The following is an 8,993-nucleotide window of genomic DNA, read 5'->3' on the forward strand; positions in this document are numbered from 1 at the left end:
TTCTGTAAATTTATTATAAATTCCATCTTAAATTTTATGTAATGAGACCTTAATTGAAAGACTGTTAAACATACATTTAACTTCCTCAAGGTAGTGGCTTCCCATCACTCACCTTTTTTCCTCTGGCTCTGGAACCAGAACACCTTTTGAAATGTGTAAAGCTGTAGGTCTAGAACGTAATTATTTACACACACACACAAGTTTATGTGTGCATATGTCAAAAGAAATGGCACAGGAAAATTCCCAACTAATAAGCAAACACAAATTCATTTGTATTTTTGGTTAATATGTTTGTAGTAGATGTTCAGAGAATTCAAAATGTTCTGGGGGCATTATTATTTATTTTAAAGGTAAGGAAGAATCAACAATTGTCTGTGGTTAAAGCAGGCAAAAATGATATAAATAGTTGAAAGAGACTCATTTCAGTCAAAAGGTATTTATGAGCACCTGTATTTTCTGTCACGGCCAGAGAGTGGTTTTGAACACAAAATTGGGGAAGGTCAGACACCCTGGACGTTCAATCCAGATAACCCAGTTTTATACACCAAAATGACTCAGGAGGACCTGGAGAGCTACCTAGCTTTTTCATTCTGGTCTCGTGCTGCGAATGGACAGCAACTCTGAGATTGACGGAAGACGCTTGCCTCAATGATTGTGTTATGATTCATAGATTCCTGGTACATAACGTACTTGAGTATTTTGCCTTTAGAGGCTTCCTCTTTCAGTTCTTGCTAGGCTAGAGTAAATAAACATCCTATTTATATCAACAAAGTAATAATTTAAGCAAATTAAATGTTAAAGCCTATTAAAATTGTTAAAGAACTTGAGTTTCAGTATGGGTAAGTGCAAGCACAGCAATTTAGTCTTTATTTGAGAGATTATTGAGTATGATGTGCAAACATTTTACACTACTCGTGTAATTAATGTCCTTGGCAATTTACCACACCTTTTGCTTTATTTGTGAAAATTGTAAAGGATTAACTGTACAGAGATGCTTGAAGAAGTTGACTTAATGGATCATCAAAATAAGGGAAGAGTGGTCCAGGGAGGGGTGGGGGATAAGAGAACACGCAGAAGATCGTTAATGTAGCTACAGAGAAATCTCTATTTCTGTCTCCTGGTTTGATCTCTCCAGCCTACGCCCTATGCACTAACCTAGAATAGATCACTGTGCTGCTCTGTTAAGGATAATGTACGGACATTTAGATTGATGATTACTGCTGCATTCAAGGTTCTGTAAATAATGATAACATTACTGTCTGGCACATTATATAAGATCACCTAAATTATAAGTAGAAGATGTATCATGTCATGATCACGTCTAATATATGTAATTTACAGGCTTAATTTTCACTGTCATAAGTGTCTGTTGAAGAGGGCAAGAGAAATCACTCTTACCCAGAAAAATATGGGAAGGAAGCCTATGTCTTTTTCTAAATCTGGAGTTTAAGAATTGTGCAATCGAAAGGAAAATCCCTCTCAAGGGGAAAAACAAAATCATTTACAATCACCCCCTCCCACTAGATTTCATCAAGCACATTTGGTGAACTTAGCATGTATTGGACATGATGCTGAGCACGGCGGCCTGGTGGAAGGAGGTGGAAAAAAAGTGTTGGACATCTGCCTTGCTTTCGCTAATACCACTAACTCATTGAGGAAAGTGTGACAGTCTGCCTTTTAGTTTTGGTTAGGGAGTATCCTGAAGTGTTATTAAAAATTCTCGTATTCAGTTTTCCTTTTGTCCTCTGAGTTTTAGGCATTTTGTTGTTGTTTTTCACTGAGATCCTATTTAGCTAATTGTACCCTTTCTCTCAGTGATGATTATTCATTTTTCAAATATTTCTTTCTCTCCCCAAACAGCTTTATCATTTCTTATCTCATCTGTCTTCTCTTTTTTATAGTTTTGCTGTTTTTCTTTACATAACAACTTTGAATTCCATCTACCAAGGTTTTTTCCATCTGTTATAATTTTGTAAGTTGGTCCACAAACCTACCACCGTCATTACCTCCTGGTGCGTGGAGTTATTTCCAGTTCATAGCTTTTCACACATCCAGAAACGGCCGTCCTTTTGTTTTGTTCTTTAGTCCATTCCTCTATAGCTGTTCTTTCACAAGTGACCATTAAGCATCTAGTGTATTAGATTGAACTTTATGAAATTGATATTTATGTAGGTCAAAAACTGCCAAATATCAGCAATTGCAAGTGGTTCAACCAAATTTGTCTTTTCAATACACATTTGTCATTAATTATATGCATATAATTGAAAAATATACAACGTTTTGTGTATATGTGCGTATCTATTCCTTGATTAAATGAGTAGTACCAACCTGTATTGAATACAGAGTCCATATAAACAGGGGACTCTTCCTGGCCTCTGTATTCTCTTCCACTGGTGTTTGCTGCTACCCAGTTGTCATGAGAGACCATGACTTTGCTTCTTCCCCTTGTATTGTTTGGGTCTTTATAGTATTTTCAATCAGTAGATTTTAGCTAATATTAGTATATCTGCTAATATGTTAATAATATTTTAATATTAATTTATTATTTATATTTAATATTATTAATCTAATTAATTAATTTAATATTTTAATAATTATTCTCCTGTTCGCCTTCTCTTAGTCTACTCTATTGGCCTTTGGATTTCCCCAGCATTAATGTCAGATCGTACATTGCATTTTTATGTTGACTAATATCATTTTCATAGCCCAGATCTCTGTCATGTTTTCTCATTGTTCCTTGCTGACCGAAATCTTGTTCTTGATTCATGGATGCAATATCTTCTCTTACCTCTTTAAAAGTGATAATAGCTTTATTTCTTTGTTTAGTTTTCTTCTCCTTTAAAGTCTCTTTTTCCTCCCACTTCCTTCTCATCTCACTCATCCTCAATGCCTGGTCATATTTAAGAGTGATGTTTTGCCAAGATGACTGGAGGCTCTGTGTTCATGGTTGGAACTTGTCAGCTGTGGGCTTTATTGTCACCTAAACTGGCTGTCTTATGAGGCAAACTGCAACATCAGTATCTTAATCCTCTCCTCTTTGCTCTATCAGTTTTCCCAGAGACAAATCTTCCAATTTCCAGCTGCAAGGTTCTAAGGCTGGGCTATTAACATCCCTCATTAAGTGGAGAGAGGAATGGAGATCTCAAATTCAGTACGTAAACCTTTCGTTAATTCCACAATATGCAGCATGCCATTTCTTTTCTCCACTAGACTTGGTGCTCCCAAAGACAGGGAATTTTTGTTTTACTGTCTCTAGAGAGTCAGCTTCCGATTCCGCTGTTGGGTGGGGTAAGGATTTTTACACAGAATGGAGGGGGGCATATAGACATCTGTTTCGCAAACAGTCTTAATCAGTCATCTTTTGTTTTTGTTCGGTTCCACTTTCACCCTCACTTTTAGGGATGCAGGTGCTGAAAATATCTGAGTGTAAGGGAGGTTTTGCGAGACAAATGAAAGTTTCTCAGATTTCTCTGCTACCAGTTCAGGATTCTCTTTTTTAGTTTGCTAAGCCATTTAATACTTATTCTTCTGTTTTTCATCATCTGAAGTTTTATTGCTATTCTTTCATCCTCTGTGCTCTTTGTCTTTATAGATTTATGCCTCAAAAGATCCCTTCGCCATTGTTTTATGGGGTTTATGGAAGGGCTGGATAAAAGGCACACATCCAATCCCCCATCTTTAACTGGCATTCCCTGCTGTTATCTTTTATTATTTCCTTCTTGCTTCCTTGGTTTACTTGGTCACTCTTTTACCAGCGCTTTGAGTAATCACTTACCTCGTGTATTTAAATCTTTCTTGGTTTCCAATAAATGTATTTAAAATGAAAATTCTTCTCTCAGTACTCCTTTACTTCCAGAATTTGACCTGTAAATGTTCATTGTTATTTCACTGTAAATGTTCACAATTTTTTTCTTGTCTTTTTCTTCACATTACATTTACATTGCATTTTTGGGTGGAATGCTCTATAGTTTACAGTTACATGGGATTTTGACAGTTGTCACTTGCTAATTTTTTTTTTTTTTTTACTGCATCGTGATTAGATCAAAAGGTCCATATGATATTGATTTTTTTTTGGAATTTATTACAGCCATTTGGTGGCCTGTTTCATGACAGGTTTTTTGGGTCGTCCATGAATATCTGGGGGAAAAATGTGTCCTCCCTGTGGAGTGAAAAGATTTCCAGAAAGCTATACATCAAATTTATTGATCCTCATCTTTTTTACTCTGTACAGCTCCTTGGTCCTCCTTCATGGTTCTTCTATCCTCCTGCAAATTTAAAAATCCCCCTTTCTTGTCTACCATCTGCAGGATTACAGAAAGAGCCAGCAACTGCTGGAAATTATAATAGTTCTCCATGCTGTGAGTTTTCTTGACATTTCTTCCATTTTATTAATACAATGCGATTTTGGCTATTTGTATTTTTCCGGTTAGCTGTTTGCTACAGGAGGCCTCTGTTCTTTGTTTATTCCTTATATTGTCTATTCTTATGTTTTCAGAGTGCCCTCAGTTTCATGCAGAAGTAGTACCTGAGAGTTGATCCTACTAGTATTTTAGAATTAAATTAGATTTAGAGTTCATCCTGTCCAGATGAGTCTTACATTCTAAGATCAAATAAATAATTACAGAGAGGTAGGGGTTTTAAAGAGACTCACATCAAATATTTTAATTTTATAAGTAGAAAAACTGAGGCCTAGAGAAGTTCAGTAACTTCTACACTGGTTAATCTACAACTGGTTAATCTAAGTTCTTCTGGTTAGTTTAATTGGACTAGTAACACTTGGCTCAACTTAAAATTGAGGATAAAAAAATGTCTTCATGGACCTAAGGATGAAATATGTTTATATTTGACAATATTTTAAGCAGTGAGAGGGTTTTAAAAAATGTTTATTTATTTACTTTCAGAAAGAGACAGAGAGCACAAGCAGGGTGGGGGGCAAAGAGAGAAGGAGAGAGAATCCCAAGCAGGCTCTGCACCGTCAGCGCACGGCTCTGTCATACCAACTGTGAGCTCACGACTGGAGCCAAAGTCAAGAGTTGACCGCTGAACCCACTGAGCCACCCAGGTGCCCAACAATGAAAGGATTTTTTTTATCATAGTTGTGCTAAGTTTCACAAAAGCAGAATTCTTCTGAATGCCTGATGCATATATCAACCAGTATTGCTGTTAATATGTATCAGGCATATTGTGAGGGTTTCCGATTTTGGGAATGATTAAATATTCTAGCTCTCTCAGAACTTCTGGTTCAGTAGAGAAGGCACAAACATAAGAGAGAAACCCAATAGAGCGGGGCAAGTACTTTAGGAGAAGAAAGCTACAGGTCAGAGATTTTTTGTAAGGGAGTGTCCACAGCACCGAGGAGGTCAAGGGAGGCTTCACAGAGGAGAGATTATATTCTCCAGCAACTCTGAGTCAACATTGAATCCCTCACTTAAAATGACTATCTCTCCTTTATTATCTGATGAACACCCCCAGGAAATTGTGAGGCTTTTGGTACTTCTAGAGAACATTGTGAGAGTGGAGGTGTAGCAGAAACTGAGGTTTCAGTGTTGAACTGGGCTTGGTTTTTAGAGAGCCTATGGATCATAGATCTTGTAGAAAATGGGAAGCCATTGGAAGGAAATATTTATGTGTGGTACTGGTGATGTCTTAAGTACATTGGGCTATTCAAGAATAGACTGGGTACCTTTGTCTGTTGGACATTCACAGGAAGACATTTATTTATAATTACGCTTAGGGTTGCCATTTCTTTTTATCCATGGCCATTCCTCATCCATGTGCTCTCATTTTGCTAGTAAAGCTATAATTAGAGTGAGCTGACAAGAACCCAAGTCAGGAAGAAAATTGAGGCAGCTGATGAAGAACCTGACAGAAATTTAGGGGAGTCACTTAAATGTTCTCCAGATTTGTCAGCCTCTCAAATTTCATTCAGATTTTCCTTTATATATCATTTCTTCTCTTGTCTCCCCACTTCCTACCTCCCTCTTTCTTTTCCCTTACTCTCTGTCTTTCTCTCTGCACCATTATTTCCATCCTTCCTTCCTTTCTCTCTGTGCCATTATTTCCTTCCTTCCTTCCTTCCTTCCTTCCTTCCTTCCTTCCTTCCTTCCTTCCTTCCTTCTTTCCCTGCCTCTTTTTTAATTTCTTTCCTTCTTTTCTTCAACACAGAAACTGCTTCTATATTTTTGTTCCCTTATAGAAGACCTCTTGGGATGACAATGACATATTCTATACCATTACCGTTGCTTGATGGTAAACCCTGAACCATCTGGGGCTCATTTCAGGCTGTGACAGAGTCAGTATTCTAAGCATCTAGACTCAGAATTTTTCTTTTTCTTTTTTCTTTTTTTTTTTTTTTTGTATTTCAGTAGGTTATACCTCATGTATCCAATAGGAGGAGAAGTCAGTTTTCAAACAATAAAATCATTATCAACCCGAATAATTGCTTTTCTTAATCACTAAACAAAGTAAATTCTATAAGGAGTAAAACCTTAAAGAGCCCATGGTTTCTCACGTGGGTTCCAAATCACTTGGAGTTGCATTACACGTGTGCATCCAGAATGGCAGTCTTTAGTTTATTCAGTTATCACTCTGTATTCTTCGGTAGTTATATACAAGTGGTAGTGGTGACACGACATGATAATTCATCTGAGTTTCTATCACATTTATATTGCTTTTTGTTTTGGGTTGTTCCAAGTTTGTGTCATAGTTATTTTATTTTAATTATAGTTTGCCTCTCTTCTTTGAATTAGTCATATATGTGTAACATTAAAGGGGCAGCAAAAATAGACAGATACTTAGTTAAGCTCTTACCAAGATCAGAAGAGATGGTCTCTGAATTCTCAGAGTTTAGAATCTCAAGACATGATATGATCAATACTTACTACAGGCAGATTATGATAATGGTCATAAAATACATATTTAAAAAATGGTCTAGAAAATCAGAGTGATAAGGACACCTGTAGCTGAGGCACATCAAGAAAGGCTTCCCGGTGGAGGCATTTAGATGACCATTGAACAATGTGTGGGAGTTCAAGGACGTAAGGTGAGGGGGATTAGGGGCAAAGCACACATATAGGGCAAAGGCCTGAGTGTCTGAAGCATGTGACCCAATCAGGGAGGGGACATAGGTCACAGGTAAGGAAGTCCTGAGAGGTAAATCTTGCTCCTGAGAGCACAGGGGACAGAGTCAGAACGGAGACAAACTTAAGGGCAAACTGAGAGCTTATAATTTATTCTACAGGATAATGCTGGGCGATCAACGCATGCTCTGAGCCAAAGAGTAATCAGATGAGAATAATACTTTAGAAAGATAATCTGGTGAGTTGTGTAACAGGGACTGGAAGGGGAATGTGACTGGAAATTGGGGAGGGGCAGAGAGAAAACAAATGTGATGAGGGTGGTGATAGAAAGGAGTTGGAGGGAGGTGGTCAGTTGGTGGCAAGAGACTCCCTGGATTTGGCCATTGATTTGAGGAAGGAGCAAAGGAGACGAGGTTAAAAAACAAAACAAAACAAAACAAAACAGCAACAACGAAAAGGAAAGACAGACCCCTCCCTCAGTGTTTCTGCTGGGGCGTGACTGGTAGCAATGGTGGCTCCCCAGGAAGAACAAAAAAAAGTTTGGGGAGGAGCTTTTGGGGCAGGGGTGAGGGTTGTGGATGGCGGATACGAGGTTGTTTTACATCTAAACTAAATGCCGCATATGTCAGCTTAAACCACTGGACAAATAAGGGATTTAACACCTGACCTTTTGTTCTTCATGCAGCCTATGGGATGGTGCTGCCTTTTGCTCACAGCCTCGATTTTATGAGCGTGTCCTCATTGAAAAGTCCCCGGGCCCCTCTGGCAGTTGTCGCGATATTAGAATCTCCCGAGCTGGAAAACAACAGCGACAGCACCGCGGCAGTAACGTGGACAGCAATCAGGACAACGGTGACCAGCAAAGCCAGCAAGGGCAGAGATTTTGCAGGCTTACGGTGCTCACCATCGCATGAAACGCTACTCATTATATTGCTTCCCGCTCGGTGACTCCGCGCCAAACTCCAGCCTGCCCAGGGTCAGGGCTTGCTGGGGTTGCCGCTGCTCCATTGTGTGTGCTGCACTGGGATCAAAGCATTCTTTCCCCTTCCTCATCTACCTCTTCTCCCTACTGCTTGTCTGCCTTCTCCTGCAGGGGGTCAGGCTGGCCACATTTGCACGTCTCAGTGCATAGCCCTTTTATACAAAGTTTTCTTTGTTAATCAGGAGAAGTAAATGCAAATCCTCTCGATGGACAATGAACTGCTTTGAGAAGAAGGTGTGACAGTGATATAATGACCTGGTGAATTTTCAGGCAAGGGAAATCAAAATATCTTGGTTTTATTTTCCAGAGATTAGTATGTGAGGTGTGTGTGTGTGTGCGCGCGCCTGTGTGTGTGCGCGTGTGTTTGTGGGTGGGGAGATGTGTGTCTTTTTGCCCACATTCTTGCTCTGGCAATGTCCCTATGTAATAGAGTTCTTGAAATCTCTCCTTTTCCACGGTCATATTTGAATTCTCCTTCGGATTTGCGTGTCAGAGCCAGAAGATTTTGTTTTTGTTGCAACTGCGGGATATGTCATCTGTGTGCCTTCAGTCTGCTCGATGAGCCTTAATACCTCACCTCCATGTGTCCCTCTGGAAGTCCTTGGCCAGGGTTGGGAGGGGTACACGGGCCACCTTCCTGTCATTAGTCATGAAACCAGATTGAACTGAGACATAAGCACTGCCCTCCATCATGTTTCTCTGCAAGATATTAATAAAAACACAGTGGCCGTACATTCTATTTTTCACTTTTACCTGTCACTGCCTCTTGCACCAATCAAGCAAACAGTTGGTAATCATTTACTTGAAGTACGGGTAAGTTTGAAAGTGGTGTTTTGAAGAGCCCGGCAATCTTTGGGTGTAGCTTACCCTTGAAGATCTTCTTGGGGGACATACCAGGTAGTTATTAAGCATCTAAGAAAAAAGATGGAAGA

At 39.1% G+C, this 8,993-nt stretch overlaps 1 long non-coding RNA gene across 2 annotated transcripts in view; it reads left to right on the top strand.

Moving 5' to 3' along the window:
* The window catches only part of LOC147581248 (uncharacterized), a 28,042-nt gene extending 19,249 nt beyond the window's left edge, over positions 1-8,793 (top strand). For both annotated transcript variants that reach the window (XR_015251576.1, XR_015251577.1), the window contains one exon: positions 7,765-8,793. This is a non-coding gene — a long non-coding RNA (uncharacterized LOC147581248). The remainder of the gene's footprint in view (positions 1-7,764) is intronic.
* The last annotated feature ends 200 nt before the right edge of the window (positions 8,794-8,993 follow it).

Source organism: Puma concolor, chromosome B2, assembly GCF_028749965.1.
Source record: "Puma concolor isolate L17-30 chromosome B2, mPumCon1.1.hap2, whole genome shotgun sequence".
Lineage (NCBI taxonomy): Eukaryota > Metazoa > Chordata > Mammalia > Carnivora > Felidae > Puma > Puma concolor.